The sequence below is a fragment of the Pipistrellus kuhlii genome, unplaced genomic scaffold (genome assembly GCF_014108245.1).
Source record: "Pipistrellus kuhlii isolate mPipKuh1 unplaced genomic scaffold, mPipKuh1.p scaffold_m20_p_8, whole genome shotgun sequence".
Lineage (NCBI taxonomy): Eukaryota > Metazoa > Chordata > Mammalia > Chiroptera > Vespertilionidae > Pipistrellus > Pipistrellus kuhlii.
In genome coordinates, this window is record NW_023425584.1 from 41001392 (window position 1) to 41021769 (window position 20378).

Genomic DNA, 20378 nt, shown 5'->3' on the forward strand with positions numbered 1-20378 from the left:
TCATCAGTGCCTCCTGCACACCCCCTACTGGGGATCAAGCCTGCAACCTTGGCATGAACCTGGGATCCTTCACTCTGCAGGCTGACACTCTATCCACTGAGCCAAACCAGCTAGGACTTAAAATGCTATTTCAATGAAAAATCAGTTTGAAAACAACTTTTGTAAGTTAAAATGGTGAACTGAGAGAAAATTTGGCCTGTGCACAGATTTAAAAAGTATCTACATGATTCAGATCTTAAGAATGTAAATGTCTTCTAAGGTAATTCTGAATGCAGAAAGCAATTATAAATTGCTCTCTTTAATTATTTTATTAAATATATTTCAGCCAAAATTGGCATTTAATAGAAATGTTTATTCAGTTGAACTTTCAGCTCTTCAGCCCAACCACCATGTTTCATGTTTATGGAAAAGTTTTGGACATCCCTGAGTTCATGACTCATTTAGAAGATAAGTGGCCATGCAAAAGGTTTATACCATAGGGATTCATATTGTTATTGATGGGCATATATATTCTATTCTGCAGTTAGGTGAATATTGTTTCCATTATGGCCAATACATTGTGGAGACTACTCTGTGTTCTTAAAGAAGCCACAACAGGATGTGTTATTGGTATTTGCAGTAATATAATTAGTGAATGTGTATACTGATTACCTCTTCAGCAACTTCCTTCTGAAAGCTTCTATCCATGCAAAGTGGGCATATGCCTTGAAGACAGAATAATATATACAAGTGGTTCAGCCAGATGCCTTTTCATTTTGTAATTTATAAATTTAAAAACGATTTGAGTGGCTCTAAAAGTTTGACTTCCAGTTTCTACTTTCATCTGCAGTATATTATTATGTTTTAATACATTTTATTGATTTCAGAGAGGAAGGGAGAGGGAGAGAGATAAAAACATCAATAAGAGAGAATCATAGATTGGCTGCCTCCTGCCTCCCTGGGGATCGAGCAGCAACCTGGACATGTGCCCTGACCAGGAATAGAACCATAACCTTCTGGTTCATAGGTTGACATTCAACCACTGGACCACACCAGCTGGTTAATTATTTTAATTAGGAAACTAGTGACATTAAATGTAATTATTAAAGGTCAATTACCATATCCTATTCTTTTAATTGTAAATATCAACTATAGGAGCTTTTTAAGAGGGACATGTATTTCATTTATATTGAATATATTTAAGTTTCATCTCTGAGATAGCAGATTACCTGTGGTTTTTATTTCTTACAGCCCACACCTGAGAATTAGTTATATTTTTTCATACCTGAATACTGTAGTCACTATGGTAACTAGCTGCCCCTTCCAGTAATTCGAAGTTCTACCTGTGACCATTTAATCTTAAACAACGTTCATGTTTATAAATAATCAATGTAATTAAATCTTGCTCTCCTATTAATCTCTGGCTAATCTGGTTTTATCTAGTTTCATTTATGAAATTAGTAGATTGTTTGCTCTGTCTTCAGTAATGATACAACATGTAGTAACAGAAACAGAGGCCTATTGACCATCAGAGCTTCAAAATGAAAAGAGCCCTAGCTGATTTAGCTCAGTGGGTAGAGTGCCTGCAGACTGGATTCCGGTTCTGGGTTCAATTCCAGTCAAGGGCGCATGCCTCCTTTGTTGTTTTGATCCCCAGTAGGGGACATGCAGGAGGCAGCCAATCAATTATTCTCTCTCATTATTGATATTTCTATATCTCTCTCTCCCTTCTCTCTGAAATCAATAAAAATATGAAAATAATAAAAGTAAAAGAGTGCTTTCCTCCTAGAACCAGATTTGCTATTGGGGAGTTAAGGAGTTAGGTGGAGAGGCATCTGATCTAATAAATCAATTACATGCTTCTACATCCCATATGCCAGATTCAGTGATTTTTATATTTATTTTTGACAGATCACTAATCTTTAAAAATAGATATTTATATGTGTATTTATTGTCTATAGTTTTATTTATACCCATATTTTTCATGTGTATACCATATGTGTATGTGTATGTGTGTCTATATCTGCTCCCCTTCTGAAATGTTATTTATTTATTCACTTTGTTTACCCTAAGGATAAACTGTAATCTTGCTGGTAACTTTATATTACCCATTATTACTTAGACACTATGCTATTATATTTTGTCTACTTTAGTTGATAGAAATATATCAATAATATAAATTTCAAAAATAGATATATATTTTTCTTGTTTAATTATATTGTCATGTTTCTCTTTGTCTGTAATAGCCAACAAATTTTGTTATTTATTATTATATGTACCATAATATCATATGCAATAATGTTCTTGTTCATTGCACCATGCCTGAATGTGTTTTAAATTTTTTAAAAAAATATAATTGGCAGAGTTTTAATAAAGTTCACATAGTTTTCAAATAACAGAAAAAAAGTGAGAGACAGACACACAGAAAGACAGAGAGAGAAAATGTGAAATTATATTTTTATAATAAAATATGTAAGTAAAAAACAAGAAAGCAAATTAATATGTACAAAAGAAAATAATCTCATTTTAGTTCCTTTATTAGCAGGGTATGTTTTAAAATTATTATTATTATTTTAAATATATTTTATTGATTTCAGAGAGGAAGGGGGAGGAATAGAGAGATAGAATCATCAATGATGAGAGAGAATCGTTGGTGGCCTCTTGCATGCCACCAACAAGGAACCAAATCCACAACTCAGTATGTGCCCTTGGCTGGAATCGAACCTGGGACCCTTCAGTCAGCAGGCTGACTGAAGAAAACACTTGAAACAACTGTTATTTTAAGTCCATTTCCCAGGATAATATTGGGGAAACAAAATGGTAAAGTATGTTAACCCTAGGGTTCTTTGTTCCTTTTGAATCATAAATAAAAAATTGTTAAGATCCCCAATCATAAAATTGACCATATCACTGACAGCATACATTTCAGAACAAATCCTCACTTCTCTAAACACTCCCTAAACCAAAACTCTTCTAAATCCTCCTTCCTGAGGATTGCAGCAAGCTAACAAAGCTCACCTACTGCAGCAAGCTAACAAATCTCCCTTTCACTGTAGGTGATTTTTTGCTGATAGACATAGATAGATATTACGCTTTGTGGTAGGAACTCTGTATATATTGTTTTTTATAAATCCCAAAACCCCAATAGGCATGTGCTATTATTAGTTGTAGTTATCAAATAAGTACTAGGTTTGGAGAATCGAAACAACTCCCTACTGGCAAAGCTAAGACAAATCCAGACAGTCTGTCTCTTGCATGAGCTATAAATCACACAGCTCACCACATCACTCTTCTATCACCTCTTCGCTATCAGAACAGTATAATGATACGTGTTTTATACCTATTTCACTTTTAAATGCACACATTATACCTGAAGGGGATAGAATGCTTTATAAGTCTTCCCGTGAATGAATAAAATATTCTACGTTTTACGTAAAATCACAGTATATGAAATCATAGTTTCATTCCAGACTTCTATCTTAAACTTCATTTCTCAGTTTCTGATATTGCCCTGGCTTTTCTTTTTGTTCAGGGAATATGGACATGTGTTGTGCTTCTGAACTTAGATTCTCACCCCAACTTTCTCTGTTTGCTTCCCAGTGTCTGAGTTCTTGGGCGGGGGGAGGGAAGGAGGAACCTTTTCCATACACCTAGTCTCTGGAATCATGGCCTGCTTTGCTAATTTAATCCCAAGATGCCAAAACCATCTTCATGGCTGAGTATTTATTTTTTGTTCTTAAACTTGGGTGAGAACAACTTTTTGAATAGGCGGTGATGTGTGATGTACACATGCTTTCATCTCCATTTAGTGTCTTCTTGGTGTCTTGTTGCTTGAAGACAGTCTTTGCCTATCTTCCCAGTCCATCTCATTTCCTTTGTCCAATATAATCCATGCCTCCTACAACGTGCCTGCTCCCTCGCATTGTGACATTGACATGCTTAGGTATAGAGTGACTTGGGGGGAAAATGTTTCTGCTCTACAGTTTTAACAAGAAAATAACGCCTGTCTTTCCCCCCAGCTTCTCTCCTTACGATCATGCCAATGCTATAAACTGCTCCTGCATTTAGGTACCTGCACTGTAGCATTATTTCTTTATTATAAATTCCATCAGTTGCCTGTGTTGCATACTGGTTGCTTTATTCCTAGGTCTTTTTTCTGTAGCTCTTCCAATGTGTCTTTTTCGCTTTTCAAATCTGCAGACTCCCCAGGATATTTTTTCTCCTACAGTCAAATTTGTCTGTTAGCTCCCAAATGCATGCCTATGCATAGATGCATAAACATCTTCAAAGCGTTCTCAAGTCCCATTTATCTGTAAAGGCTCCTTTTAACCACCACCTGTTTCTAGTGATCTTACCTTCTGAGTGTCTAAAACACCATTATCTAAATCCTATGTGGAAGGGTCCTTTGATATTTTACATTTATGTGCTTTACCTGAACTAGATTTGAAAGCCAGCACACAAAACACATTGTGAAGAACCCCTGAAAATAACTTCTTAAGTTAGAAAAAAAGAAAAGAAAAACACTTAAAACTACTCACTGATAGAAATAACTCAGTGGGTTATTTGTGAATAGGTGGGTTTCATGTTTCCTAATATTGGTTCTCCCAGAAGAAGACCTGAGACAAATAGAGTGCAAATGGATGACTTGGGAAGTGATTTGTGAGCACTAGTGGGAGCACAGAGAAATGAAGCAGGGAACAGAAGAAAGCAATAAACATTGTAAGCAAGATACCTCTGTGAGCAAAGGAAACTCAATTCTGCTGAAGAATTCTGGAAAACAATTCCACACATAGGCCCAACACTTATCAAAATGAGGGACGGGATGAGAATTCTTTAGTAGCTCATGTCTGAGTTAGCTGACAAGGGTTCCCACTGGGTGTTAATTTCCAGCACTTCAAGCCTGCTCTCCTCTTCTAGTGTGCTTGGGCAGAGAGAACTGTGGAGGACATAAAAGGTACCAAGGGGCAAGTTGCGAGGCTAGCAGCTGGAATTTGGGGATATGAAAGGATACTAATGGCCACCGAAGGTGAAGAAATCTGGCAAGTGTCTCTATTAGGTTGCATGGAATTGGTATAGCTATGGGAAAGTATGTCTGGAATGTGACTGCTATGATAAAACAATATTACTAAACATTTTGAAGTACCCTGCTTGATAAAGAACTTTCTTAACAGGTAAAGGATTTTAAGTGGGAAGGATGGCAAAACAGGTGTAAAGTTGGAAATGACTATCACTGTGTCTCCATTGCTTCGCTTAAGATGGTGCTCTCTACTAGGGCAATCCAAAGTATGGTCTGTAAAGTGTCACCAAATAAAAGGAACTTGTGTTATCATTTAAATCAACTAGACCAATAGCATACTACTTAGGTCAGCTGGCACAGACTTTTTAGTCCCAATAGCTAGGTACAAAGAGTTTGTGGACCATCTGTTTTTAGGCATATAAACTCATGATATCATTTTTGTTCACTATGTAATTGAATACCTTTAAAAAGATGCCAAATACTACTCTTTAGTTAGTGTTCAACAAGCTGCCCTTCAGTTGTCTTCAATAGAGAAAAATTGGATGGGCCAATTAAGTTAAACATTGCATTTGATTTATTGGTGATATGCTTGCTCTAAATTAATAAATCATCCCTCTGATTCATACATCAATACTGTGAGTTTTATTAATAGATCAGATTCCCAGGAGACTGGTTATCGGCGGGTGAGCTGATAAATTTAACTTCTGGACATTCAAAGTTTATTACCAGATCCTGAAATATGATTACCAGCTTGTGAAACAAGGTTTGGGAGGCCAGTGTGCCTCCATATGGGATGGTTCTTCCTCATTCCTCTGCAACAAGCATGGACCTTAACAAGCATGAATCTGATAGTGGCAGATTCATTCCTTTTTGTTCCTCTAGACTCAGAGTCTAGCTTATTACAGGGGTCTGTAGATGTTTACTAATCATGGTTATATTGGTTAAAGTACTACTGAAAAGTTGTGCAAGCCTGTTGATTATCAAATAAGGAAATGGATACTCATTTAGCTGACATTAATGGACCAAGGTAACTTACAGAAAGTATGAGACCCCAAGAGTATTAAACCCACTCCAATACTTGATTTCCTTTATCAAATTAAATCCTTCAGAAAAAGAAATAGGAACCTACTTAATATTCAGTTTCTAATTTTTGCATAATCCTATATAATAAAATCCTAATATGCAAATCAACCAAGTAGAGGAACAACTCGTCACTATAATGTGCACTGACCACCAGGGGGCAGATGCTCAACACAGGAGCTGCCCCCTCATGGTCAGGGCACTCCCCCAGGGGTAGCACCACTCATCTAGAAGCTCTAAGCTGGGCTCACAGCTGGCGAGTGCAACAGCAGTAAAAGAAGCCTCTGCCACCTTCATGAAAGTGCTAAGGACACCCAGGGTATGTCCCACTGCAGGCTTAGGTTAACTCCCTGCTGGCAATTGGATATCCCCCAAGAGGTCGCAGACTGTGATAGGGCACAGGCCAGGCTTCCCCCACCCACTCCCCCAGTGCATGAATGTTGTGCACCAGACCTTTAGTGAGTAATGACATAGCTGTGTGAACAAATATAAAATTAATATCACTAAATCTTTAAACCATTTAGTTTCATTCTAAATAAAACCAAATGTATTTAATTCTCTAAGTGATAATCTCTAAATACATAATAATCTGACCACTCAGTGTATATCCTATATAATAAAAGGCTAATATGCAAATTGTCCCCTTGACCAGTAGTTCGACCAGCAAGCAGGCCAGCCAACCACCCATGTCCCTTCCCTCTGGCCAAGCTGGCCAGACCCCACCCACGCACAAATTCGTGCACTGGGCCTCTAATATATATATAGAGAGATCATAATAATCTGGCCACTCAGTATATGTGTGACTTAGACACTGGGAGAAATATTATCATAACTGATCCCATGACTAAAATATTAAGAAGAAAACTCACAAATATGCATAGACATTTGGGCTTATTCTTACTTCTTTTCTACCCTGAAATCACATAAAGAGTTGACCAATTTAAGATGCCCATTTTAATGAAAGAACATATAGCAAACTTTCCTGCAGAATTCTAAAATAGTGCCTCTTTTATTAGGAATAAGTTCTGTATATAAAGATGTATCAATAGTAACATTTTATAAGTACTAAATTATTATTTCACTGGAATTCTTTTAAGTATGGAAGAAATAAGTCTACTGTGCACCATACATTCATTACGTGTAGTTTTTCTAAATATATTTGGAAATCCAGGATTTGAGTTCATGAGCTTGATCAGCCAGAAGATAAGACTTGTTCTGACAGCATGAAAATACACTGTGTTGAGAGTATGAAAAGGTAATTTAGAGTTCTAGATAAAGCATTAGGTCTTTGTTTCCTAATTTGTAAACTAAGGAGCTGAGGAAAATGGGTATTTTATAATCCTTCACAGATCTATTGACGTAGATGTGACTATCAAGGAAGAGGATGTGAAGTAAATAAATAACCTCCTAGAGTTCTGTATCAGTTCTACGATGCAAAGCTAATGGGATACATGCTAATGGATGAACACTAATACAAAGATGTCAGAATGGGGAAACTAAGTGTGTGTAACATCTGTCCTCAATAATGGGAATCAGCCTGTAAAACCATGCTCAACACGGTACCAGTGTACCAGTGTGTGGTTATATATTTGAAGAACAATTCCAAACGAAGGCATGGACTCAGAGAGAACAGAGGAAAGAATGATTTTTATCACCGCAAGGAACCAGCTAATACCACTGAGTGGGAAAAGTTAAACTCACTATCTATATCTAATTTTCCTGTGCTATGCTACTTAGCACTATTTGCCTCTCTTTGCTGTTACTTTTTTGATGTCTGACTTGATTTATGTACCTACATTCAACTTTTTATTTTTTTATTTTTTTACCAAATTAAAAGTGTTTGAGGAAAGGGAGAGTGTTTTACTTATCTTCATTATAACACCAAAAACTGCAGTGTTTTTCCACATGGCTGATGCCAACAAAATCTATTTAAGTTAACTATTAGGAGCCTCCAAAAGCCACTTTGGGGCCATTAATATTACTAATTAAGTAATATTAAAAAAAAAGTTGACGAAAGAAAACACATAAAACCCTGTGAGGCAGTTTGCACATTTCTTGAATTATACGATCTCCCCATTGCACTGGGTTATAAAAATGCTTTATAAGGTGACACTGCACCTTCTAGGAACATGACAACTAATGTTCACATTGCTCCGTATGGCTGGACCTAGAGAAGTTTAACAAGTGAAGTGACCTTGAGAATAAAGACCATGAAATATGAACACAAATATAAAATAAACAGACAAAAAAAAATTGGAAATACACGTGGGTCCATGTAGTGAATGAATTAATCATTTGGATCTTAACAGCCTTTTACCAGTGTTTCTGCCTCCTTAGGATTCCCATTTTTTTTAAAGTTTCAGTCTAGATTTTTTTAAAAGGCAAAGCAAGTCATTTTCCTAGCTTTGGAAGCTTGCCTTAGGGTGGCTAATTTCTTATTTGTTTGTTTGTTCAATTTGAAAGAGAGAGAGAGAGAGAGAGAGAGAGAGAGAGAGAGAGAGAGAGAGAGAAACTGAGAGAGACTGAGAGGCAGAGAGAGCGAAACATTGATCAATTGCCCCCTGCACTCCTCCTGCACTGGCTCTGACAGGGATGGCACCCGAATCCTGGGTATGTGCCCTGACTAGAAATCGAATCCACCATCCTTGGGTACACAGGATGATGCTCCAATCAACTGAGCCACACCAACCAGGGCAAGGCTGGCTAATATTGTACATTCCAAAAGAAATATATTCTCTGACAAATGACATGTCGATCTGATAAAAGAAATAGGTATAACTGTGATTCACTCACGCCAGACAGCTCTGTGTTGGCTAATGTCCTCGGCAGTATGAGAGAATGGCTCAGCACGGGAGACTGGAGTATCTGCCTTCTGAGCTCTAACCCTGGAGCCCGCAACTCTGGTTTCTGCTCACACAGTTGCAGTCCCCTCTGCCCTCCTTCTCCCAAAGCCCAAGGTGAGTAGCTGCACCACGTTTCGTGCACTGGCCCTTTAAGAGGGTGAGTGCTTTCTCATATGTCTCTTCCTGGCAGACAGCAACTCTGCTTCTTTTCACAGCCAGATGTTGCATGGGCCCCCTTCTCAGTTCTGGTGCTCTAGGCTGGGGGAGCAATCTTGGGGTTTAGATCCCAGAGTTCTCAGTGGCAACCCCCACAGCTGACACATCTCCCTGGAGCTTTAGCTGCTGTCTGTGGGAGCCCAGCCAGCTCTGGTGATTAGACGAAAGGCACTGAGGAGTCTTGGCAGCCCCGTCCAAGGACAGGAGTTAGCCTTCCTCTGAGTTAACTGCAGTCCTTCGGTAATCGATGTTTGTGTTTTAGGCAAATATTTCAATAAACTCTTAAAGAAAGTCTAAAAATTATTCTGTCTAAAATGAGGCCAGATACCTCAACTATCTAATTTTAGAAGTTGTCTTCAAATGAGATCCTTTTTCAAATTACATTCCCCCTTGTTTTTTATATATTAATCACAAGAATACATATCCCCCTAACCAGTTTGGCTCAGTGGACAGAGAGTTGGCCTGCAGACTGAAGGGTCCCAGGTTAGATTCTGGTCTAGGGCACATGCCTGGGTTGTGGATTCAACCCCCAGTGGGGGATATGCAGGAGGCAGCCCATCAAGGATTCTCTATCATCACTGATGTTTCTATCTTCTCTCCCTCTCTGAAATCAATAAAAATATATTTTTTAAAAATAGAATATATATGCAACTACTGACATTTTAAGTGGTACCCTCTTTGAGACTGGTTTCCTGGATTAAGATCATAGTAAACTCCCCCCCCCCACCCAAAAAAAATCTTCTTTCAACATTTAAAGTGATATTTTAAATGAGGATTTGTCCAGCTATGATACCTGTAAATTAGCATGAAATTAAAGAACAAAGAGGAATAATGTCTAGGGCTAATCATAAGTTTTAGCAATTGACTCTCTTTCCAACTGAGGAAAAATATGCTTGCAGTAAAATCACTTTTACTATTTAAAACCCTTGTTAAGTTTTGTGTGTGTGATTTTAATGTTGATCACATTGTTTGTTTTAGAAGAGATAGAGGTCCTTTGAGAAATCAACTCCTCAAATAGACTCAGAATTTTGTATCTCAAATCTTTTCTTCTGAAATAATGAAAATTCTCGTCGACAATGAAATAATTAAATTCAAATTCCAGTTCTCAATAGACCCAACTAAGGGAGATCAAAGGGAAAGAGAGAAGCTTGGGGTTAAGTTACAAAGGTTGCTGTGAAACTTTTCCAGACTTGTAGAAATAAAACAAATCAAAACAGAAAACACATGGGACTCCACATACTCAATTACTCTGTAATTCTTTACACCTGTTTTTTGGCTTTTTTCCTCCCCAATAATTGCGATTTGTTAGGGAAAAAATGTAACATAGCAAAACAAAAATTCAAAAGATAGAGCAAGAAAATTTATGAGAGGGATTAAAAAAGAACTCATGGAAAAAAGCTGTTGTACCTAGAAAACCCCATTTTCTCTATGGGTACATGCAGAAACACACTCAACATTTAATATCTTCTAGCAGTAAGAACGCGTTATATCTCAACAAATTTTTTTGTCTTTGCTGTGTCATTCTTCTGGTATTGCCTGGGTTCTTTGATATGGCTGCACGTACCTGGTACACTGCTTACGAGGAACTGGCTTACCTGGAGAAGCAGAGATAGCTTTCTCCTTTCTCTATCTATCTATCTATCTATCTATCTAGGGCAGCGTTTTTCAACCGCTGTTCCGCGGCACACTAGTGTGCCGCGAGATATTGCCTGGTGTGCCGTAGGTGCAGACAAGACAAGCATTTTATAATTTTTCACTATTTTGTTTACTTAATATTTCATAATAAAGTAATTATAAAATACTTTCTTTGTGTTTATTTGATTCCTATTCAAGAGAATTACTTTATATATAGTCAATATAGACACAGAGTTAAATTTTTTAACATTTTCTAATGGTGGTGTGCCTCGTGATTTTTTTCATGAAACAAGTGTGCCTTTGCCCAAGAAAGGTTGAAAAACACTGATCTAGGGCCCCAGAAATCTGGTCGTAAGCCATAGAGATGGGGAAGAAGTAAGGAGGCTAATCCAGGTATGAGGTGATGGTATGTCTAAACTGTATGGCAGCAGAAATGATGGTGCAGAGTAATTTGGATGTTTAATATATATTAACTATAGAATTAAGGGGAATGGATGTTGAATTGTTTGTAGGACAAGAGAGAAAAGAGAAGGGCTTCAGTGTCAAGTTTTAACAGTATCCAGATTTACTTCTGTCTTCAAGGTTAGAATTTGGTATGCTGGAATTCAAATTGCAATGTATTCTGTATGATGGTCAAAGTACATTCAACTGTTGACAACTAATACAAATATATTATCAATAGTTCTGTGACTACTAGTAAGTTATTTAGTCTCCCCACACCTCTGTTACCTCATTTATGAATTTTTATTTTTTTTATTTTTATTTTTTAATATATTTTATTGATTTTGTACAGAGAGGAAGGGAGAGAGATAGAGAGTTAGAAACATCGATGAGAGAGAGTCGTCGATCAATTGCCTCCTGCACACCCCCTACTGGGGACACGCCCGCAGCCAAGGTACATGCCCTTGACCAGAATCGAACCTGGGTCCCTTCAGTCCCCAAGCCGCGCTCTATCCATTGAGCCAAACAGGTTTCGACATCATTTATGAATTTTTAATGTAGTGTTTTGCTGTGAGACTTAAAGTAATTATTGACTTGGCATAGTACCCCAAACCTAAATAGTATTATTATTCTCTTGACCCTATAATGTTGTCGTAATATTCGTATACCTTACCATAAATGCGTGAGCAACATTGAGGTCCTTTTCTACCTATAGTGATTATCACTTTTTGAGTATTACATCTCAATAATAGAATTTTCCCCCAAATCATTTTTATATTAACATTTGTCTTTATTAACCCATTTAGCCTTGTATTACTCTAGTGAAAAGAAAAATCAACCACTGTTCACTATATATTATTTATTCAGTACTGGCCTAGTTGTGGTGGAGATACAGTATAAATCTCAGAGGTTCCCAGTAAAATGAGTTCTAATTCCTTGCTTTCCAAATTCAGTTCCCTGAAGAGAATGAGCTATTATGTTAAATTCACATATTTTCCTTCTCACTGCCTTAGTTTCTTCTATTAGATGCAACGTCCTACCTTCAGTGGATTTTGAGTCTGCTATCTTTGAAATGCCCTCTGGCTGACATCCTGATCCTTGAAGACCTACCTAATTGGATTGAAATGTCTTCCTTTTATTAAACCTTCAAAGATAGAAGATGAGGATTTGGAAAATGGCTCTGTAACTCCCATACCTTCTTTCCACAAAAAAAGAAAGAAAAAGAAAAACAAACAGCTGATTCAAAGTATATTTATATGGTTTCATATCATCCCACCGTGTACAGGAACTTCACACTCCATTTTTAATCAACTGGTAGAATTACTAAGTAGTTAACAATGAGTTCCTCTGTAATTATTATTATCTGCGAGATTATTCCAAACAGGATCAAATGCTATCATTACTTTTGAAATATTGATTTATTTTTCTCGCTTTAACAATTCTATCAATATTTTAAACCAGGTAGAGAATGCTGGGGTTCAAATTAAAGTAGGGCACTAGCCATTTTGGAGAGACATTTTCACAGACATGATAGAATCCATTATGGAAACTGACCAACAGTGCCTTCAGGTTCCCCTCAGCTGGACTAAACTCTAGATGGGTTTCTTCCTGACTATATCACTGGTCTTTCTTTCTTAGAGCATGTACTTTAGAAAACTTGCAATTTCAAACACTTTCTGTGCTGCTTTGCAATGAAAACCTTCTCCCAGCCTCTGGCCAGTTGTACAACCCATAATGTCTGTCTTTCCCCAGGATTTGGGAGCCATCCCTTTGAAATGTAATCATTAAGAAAAATATTGCCTCTATTTCCTGATCTTTATAGAAGGCTGGAAGCTTGACTTGGATGAGTACCAAATAGCAAACACAGATGGCCAAATGTCATTGTTCAAACTCCCCCACTAATATGCTCTAGTGCTACTCCAATAGCTCACCTCAGGCTCTAAAATCTTCGGCTTTATGCTGCAGTGGAGCTGAATTAGTATCTAGACCCTCATTGCATTGGCCTGAGTAAAGTCTTCCTTACCAGTTTGACCTGCTCAGTAAATGTTTTCTGTGACACATCTCACATCTCAAGGACCTTCTAATTGAGTATAGGAACAGAATGAAACAGGGCACAGTATCAGTAACCCCCTGGGGCATCTCTAGGGCAATGGGCAGGGTGAGCATCCTAAATGAAAACCTATGGTAGAAACCACATTAGCACTTGGATTGAGAAGGAAAAGTCATAGCATTACAAAGAGGCTTAGTTTTTTTAGAAATTAAAAATAATAATAATAATAGAATAATGGTGCAAATAAATTATATGTGTGACTAATTCCTATTCAAATGTTTGTCAAATTAAAAGATTTTAATATGATTGGAAAGTAAAGTGAAAAATGATGATCCTTCATTAGCCAGCTTTTAAAAAATGAAGTTTTAGTTATATGACCTATAAAGAATTTTACAGGTAATTTCCCTAAGATTTAGAAATGTCACAAAGGCACCAGAAATGTAAGCTCATTACGACAGGGCCATATCACTGTTAATCACCATTCTCTCCCATGGTTCCAGTACCCATGCAGAGAAAATACTAAAAATATATATATATATTTACGACTTAGCATAATTCTCTCCAGGTCTATCCATGCTATTGCAAATGAAAGGAGTTCCTTCCTTTTTACAGTAGCATAGTATTCTATTGTGTACAAGTACCACAGTTTTTTAATCCACCCATCTGTTGATGGGAATTTAGGCTGTTTCTAAATCTTAGCTATTGTAAATTGTGCTGCTATGAACATAGGGGAGCATATATCCTTTCTGATTGGGGTTTCTGGTTTCTTGGGATATATTCCTAGAAGTGGTAGAAGTGGGATTACTGGGACACGACGCTAGGGAGGTGAGGGCACGAGTGAGGGGTAATGGGGGGGGGGGGGAAAGGGAGGCTAAAGACACATATGTAATACCTCAATAAAGAATAGAATAAAATAATATAAAATAAAATAAAATAAAATAAAATAAAATAAAATATATATTTTTTTAAATGAATTAATGAAGATCAATTCAAAGGCGAAAGCATAGCAAGAGTCAGAGTGGCTAGTCAAGAGAGCATGCAATTACTTTAGGAAGTTAATATGAGGATGTCTTGATACTTTAAAGAAAGAATGTCCTTATATCAGACTTCAAATTATTATTAAAACACACCTGTGGAAATGTATGAGAAGATAAATATGCAGCTCAATAACTGTTTAGAGCAAGTAAGTATTAGCCACCACTGATTTTATATATATATATATATATATATATATATATATATATTCCAATATTTTCCATATATTCAATTTATTCCATTGCAATTTCAGAAAAATGAGTGATTTTTTTTTAAGTACCTGTTAAGCTGTAAGTTTCTACCAAATGATTTTTTTGGTGTACCAAAAGATAAAAAGGAACAATGGCCTGACATTATATATGTAAATCAGATAAATGAATACATTTGTGTCAGTTAATCTCACACATTTTTCACTGAAACAGCTTTCTAAAGCGGATTCATTTTAAGGGGATAAACTCCATCTGGTAACATTTTTGTCAAAGTTTTTATATTTAATATAATGCATTTTAACATTTTGCATATACTAAAATTTTAAATGACTAATAAAAATTTATTGGGAGTTATTTTCTTTGTGTTGGATAGCTTGAGGAAAGTTTATTACCTGTGAATAACAGGAAACTTGTATTACCTAAAGACCAGTTTGTGTTGAGTTCACTGACATTATGTACAGTATACTGCACTCAGACGGTATTCCTTGGCATAATGCTTATTGATCCCATTAAATGTGACAAAGAGAGAAAGTTAAACATCAAATAAAAAATACATAATGAGTTAAATTATTTAAAATAGCCAGACATAATTTAAAAAAATATTTTCACAAAAGGTTATTGCATTGTAAAATTCAAAGATATGAATCAATATTGCCACTATATTTTATAATACAGGCCTTTGTCTACAATTGTCAAATACTACAAACAGAAGCATTTTGTACCTGGCAAATAAAGAAACTTCTTCTGCTGCTTTATTAGCAAAATCAGTATGTTGAATCTGATTTCTATGTTGGCATATTTATTATATATGTAAAACCCTTGAGATCCACTGTCTCCTTAGGCCCCACTGAAATATCATCTTTAAAAAAAAATCATTGATGAAAATTTCTCTGTGAAAGGTCATTTTTTCCAGCCTATGTTTTTTTCCTGATCTCATTAATACCTTTAAATAAGTCACATCCTACAAATAATTAAAGAAGAATGAGTCTTAGAACTCCCACAGCAACAATAGGAATGACATTTACATACCTACAGCCCATGAATTGAATGGAAAATGTAACACATTTACCAAGAGATTGCAAATGAAACGTGGATGCACCTTGTGCAGGGAAACTCCATTAACAAACCTCCCAGCCGGACTCGTCTTAGGGGAATAGTGGAGGGAAAGTCCCCTTAGCAACCTGACGCAGGCATTCAGTGCTAGGAGTCCCGGCCCCTGGGGCTGCTGTGGAAAACACCTTCTGGGGAAGACCAGAAGGAATCAGCAGCACGTTATCAAAAAATGGAAACAACTGAAATTGTTTCCTAGGACAGCTCCTGAAGAAAAATGCTTCCTTGTCCCCTTTTGCCTTCTTTGACCACACTGAAGGCCTCTGAATCATGGCTAATATCTCATAATAATTCCGAAATCCAGCAATCATACCGAATGCTCCCTGACTTCGGTTTGATATATTTGGTGAAGTCAGCTTAAGAGTTCCTACAGATATTAATGTGACTGGGGGGACTTCTGAAAGCATAGGAAAGTACTGTTTATATATTATATAAAGGATCACCTGCACACGGTGCATAGTTTAAGGAAACATACTGTGGAAGAGGCACAGTGTTGTTATGGCCCCTGATATTTCATTTCTGCCTGAGTGAAAAGGGTCTCTGGCTGGCTGATCTGTTACGGCGCAATGCATAACTGTGAAGGGGAAGGAGCGCTGAGCTACATTTATTCCTACGGCACTCAAGTGGAGCCATCATAAGAAAGCTAGGGGTCCTAACCTCGCATGCAGTATAAATGATAAATGTATCATAATGTTTCCTCCCTGTGTTTTCGGTGTCCCACGGTTGTGATGCATATATTGGGTTATAGGACCCATATTTTAAGTTTGCTGACAAGACGTCTGGCACAGTACTTTCATATTTTATGACTTATTGAACTATGACTTCAAATTTCTTCAGCACATCAACATACTAAATGAGAGGGCCAGAATTATTTCTTCATTATGTTTCACTGAGCTGGGCATCATTTCATGTACACAGGCATGAAAAGCATTCTGGCTTTAAATGTGTACCCATTGGACCTGAAAACAAAACAATTAAAATTAAATTATCCCCCCCAATGCCTTAAAGTAAGGAGATGATTAAAAATAGCTGTTTAGGAGGCAAGTAAATATGGAGAATCTGTTTACTGCACTAAGAGTACTTCAAAGGAATTCCTGCATGCTGTGTGCCTGAAGTGATGTGTTCCAGGGACAAGTTTTTTTTGTTTGTTTTGTTTGTTTTGAGTTTATATTAGTAAACAAAAACTGTTATAGAAAGAGCCTACAGAAATATAGGTGCTCAGGTGTATTTAGGGTTAGGGCAGAGCTCAGAACATTTGGTTGGCTTTTGTGGTTCCCTTAATGTACAGTCCATAAAAATGCTATGGCTACAAATGATGCTACTAGATAAAAGACACTTCCTCCGTCTGATCTAAATTGATACATATGTAGGATTTTGTATTAGTGGATGTAACCTGTAAAAATCCTCTTACTTCAGTACCAAAATGTGATCATCCATATCGGAGGAAATGCCTTTCATCAGGAAGAAAAATATCAGAACTTCTAGTGTTGTTTTTATATTCAATCTAGAATATTTAACCTAGGATATACACAGATTGGCTACGGTATGTTTACTCAATTTGTGTATAATGAGAATTGAATTAGGGTTAACAAAACATTACAATTTGTCCAAAGGTCACGATAGGTTTCTGAAAAGTGAACATGTTACCAACTATAACAAAGTACTGCAAAAACACAAGGGCAAATAACTGAACTAAATCTTATTTAATTACTAAGGCCCTGATCTAAAATATTACTGTATGTGTCATATTGTGAAGTATAAATAATAACCAGTGGCTTATAGCTGGTAATAGCTCATATAAAACATCTACAAATAGTATTTGAAATGTGAAATTATATCTTTCTTTAATAATGATGACACTCTCTCTTCTCATGCTTTGTACATTTTCCATTTATACAAAATAGATTTTCAAATTTGCTGATTCTTTGATGATAGGTATTCTTTTGAGTGGGTATAAATAAAAGAAAAACACATTTATTCTATTTCTTCAAGATAGAGATATTTTTAACCATGAGTGAGAAAGTACCTTTAAGAGGAACCTAATTTTCTTTCTAGATTGGTGATATGGAGTGTACTTAAAGATGCTTTCATTGAAACAATATGTTGTTGCTATAGACAATAAGTTATATTACATATTGTGATAGGTTGAATTGTCTTTCCCTGAAAGATATTAACATGCTAACCCCAGTATTTGTGAATGCAATCTTACATGGAAATAAGATATTTGCCGAAACCGGTTTGGCTCCGTGGATAGAGTGTCAGCCTGCGGACTGAAGAGTCCCGGGTTCGATTCCGGTCAAGGGCATGTGCCTTGGTTGCGGACACATCCCCAGTAGGGGGTGTGCAAGAGGCAGATGATCGATGATTCTCTCTCATCAATATTTCTAACTCTCTATCCCTCTCTCTTCCTCTCTGAAAAAAATCAATAAAATATATTTTTTTAAAAATAAAAAAGAAATAAGATCTTTGCAGATGAGATGACCAAGTTAAGATGAGGTCATTAGATGGACAATACTCTGCGATATGATTGATGTCTCACATAAAGGGGAAATTCGGACAGAGATGTACAGAGGGAAGAGGATCTGAAGGTATACAGAAAACACCGTCTACAAATCAATGTATGCCTGATGCTACCCAAAATGAGGAGAGATGTGAACACAGGTTTCCTCACAGCCATCAAAACAAATCAGCTTGCTCATACCTCAATCCCTTCAGACCCAAGAAAGTTTGTTCTTTTTTGTAGTAAAACGAATTTTGAAGGTGTTCTAAACCACTTTTCTTGAACCGGTGGATACTCAAAGAAAGCTAAATCTGAAGCCTGTACAAAAAGCTTACCCTATAACATGTGCCATACCATTCAAACTTCTGCTTTTGTCAGTCCTTAACGTCTACCTCTCTGAATTTTCATGAATTTCTATTTCATAAGAATGATTATTGTATACGCACTGGCAGCAGCATACAAATAAAACACTTAGTATAAAAAATTAAGATATCACTGTGAGATAGCTGTTTCTCTAATGGAAGTGAATATGACCAAAAATTGAAATGATTTCAAATGAGTACCTTTGACTTTCTGAATCACAGAGAGTTCTAAAAGGCTTTTAAAATGACCTCTTTTTAATAGTTCTATGAGGTTGTACTATCATTACTGCCATATTATTAAAGGGGAAATTAAGACACAGAGAGCTTACTTAGTCAACCCAAAATGTGTCAGAGTGGGATTCCCTGCCCAGGCGGACCTCTGCCCCGTTCTATCAGGAGAGTACACTCATGCACCACTAATCACCTTCTATCAGCAATGTCCCCCGATACAAAGGTGGTCCCATAAGATCATAATGGAAGAGAAAAACTCCTATTGTTTAGTGACCTCCCAAACCACCTTTTCATCACAGCATCAGGCATTGCTGACCTGCGGGCTCATTCTATGGATAGAAACGCCTGCAGGCCTCACCTGGCCCAGGGCTTCTGCAGCGGCCTCTCCTTTACAAACCGGGTGTGGGTGTAGACCGGATGGGGCCTGTGGTTATTGAGGCTGCAAGACGTCCTTCCATGACAACCTTTAGGAATCTTGGAAGTAAAATACTTAGGACTTACCGACCCGGAGCTTTCTCAGGAGCCGTGGTGAGTGGAGCTGACCTGGGCGCCCTGGGCCTGGGCTCCTGCTTCTTCTGTGGAGGTGCTGGTGGGGGCGGGCCTAGCGCTCCTGCTCGCTCTTCATCTGTGAATTAGAACCTGAGAGAGGGAATGAAAGTGTGGGAAGAGGAAAGAACAAATAGCCCAAATGGTCAGTGATCCCCACTAACCACGATCTCTGGAGTAAAGGCGCCTCAGTGCGGGGAGGCGGCGGCTGGGGTCCCAGTCCTGAGCTGGGTGCAGGGGGCTCCACAGCCCCCCTGGACAGGATGCGAGCTAGTCAGAGCTTACACCAGGCACTGGCATCCCAGAAAGAAAAGCGGGCTGTCAGGGCTCACACATGGTCCCTCGTGTGTTTGTGGTGATGCTGGTGTGAACAAACCCACGGTGCTGCCAGTTCTATGAAAGCCAAACATAGACACCTACAGTGGTGGGCTGTGCCACCCTGGTTTATGCAAGTGCAAGCATGATATTCCCAGGAAAAGAAAAATCGCCCGAGGACACATTTCTCAGAACCGATCCTGCATGACTGTGACGTGTTTAATTAGTAAGAGCTAAGTTATATTATATATAGTTTTGACTATTAAAAGATAAAATGTTTTCAATTTAATTTCACCTAAATCTCATCCTTTAGTTTTTTTAAATGTATTACTACGATGTACACACGATATCATGGCAGAAGTATATGTAGGTAACCTGCATTTTGGAAACCAGATACTAAACCATCCCGATGGGGAATGGCAAACCTATCAGAGCACTTTAATTTATGATACCTTTTCCTATTTTCTGTTTTTCTTTCCCATTCTTTTACATTTATTTTTTTATTGTATTCTCATTAATTCCATATGGTAAAATATTCATTTCAATAAATTTACTATGATAATATAAATGTAAACATTTGTATAAATACATAAAATACAAGTATACAATGTTATATATATATATATATATTAAAATAAAACAGTTTGATATACTTAAATAAAATTTAATGAAGATATGTCTACTTTTTTAAAAATCAAATGCTTAACAGGTTACTATTATGCAATGTTTTCACAGTAACATATAAAAAGAACATTTAAGTACATTTCTTTACCTTGATATTCCATTGTGAAGCACTCCTTGAAATAATT

The 20378-nt window shown here is 37.1% G+C and overlaps 1 long non-coding RNA gene across 1 annotated transcript; it reads left to right on the plus strand.

Moving 5' to 3' along the window:
- Positions 1–4140: 4140 nt before the first annotated feature.
- Positions 4141–18599, plus strand: LOC118711548. The gene is made up of 3 exons (XR_004985739.1): positions 4141–4151; positions 17398–17400; positions 18338–18599. It is a non-coding gene; the product is annotated as an uncharacterized LOC118711548 (long non-coding RNA).
- The last annotated feature ends 1779 nt before the right edge of the window (positions 18600–20378 follow it).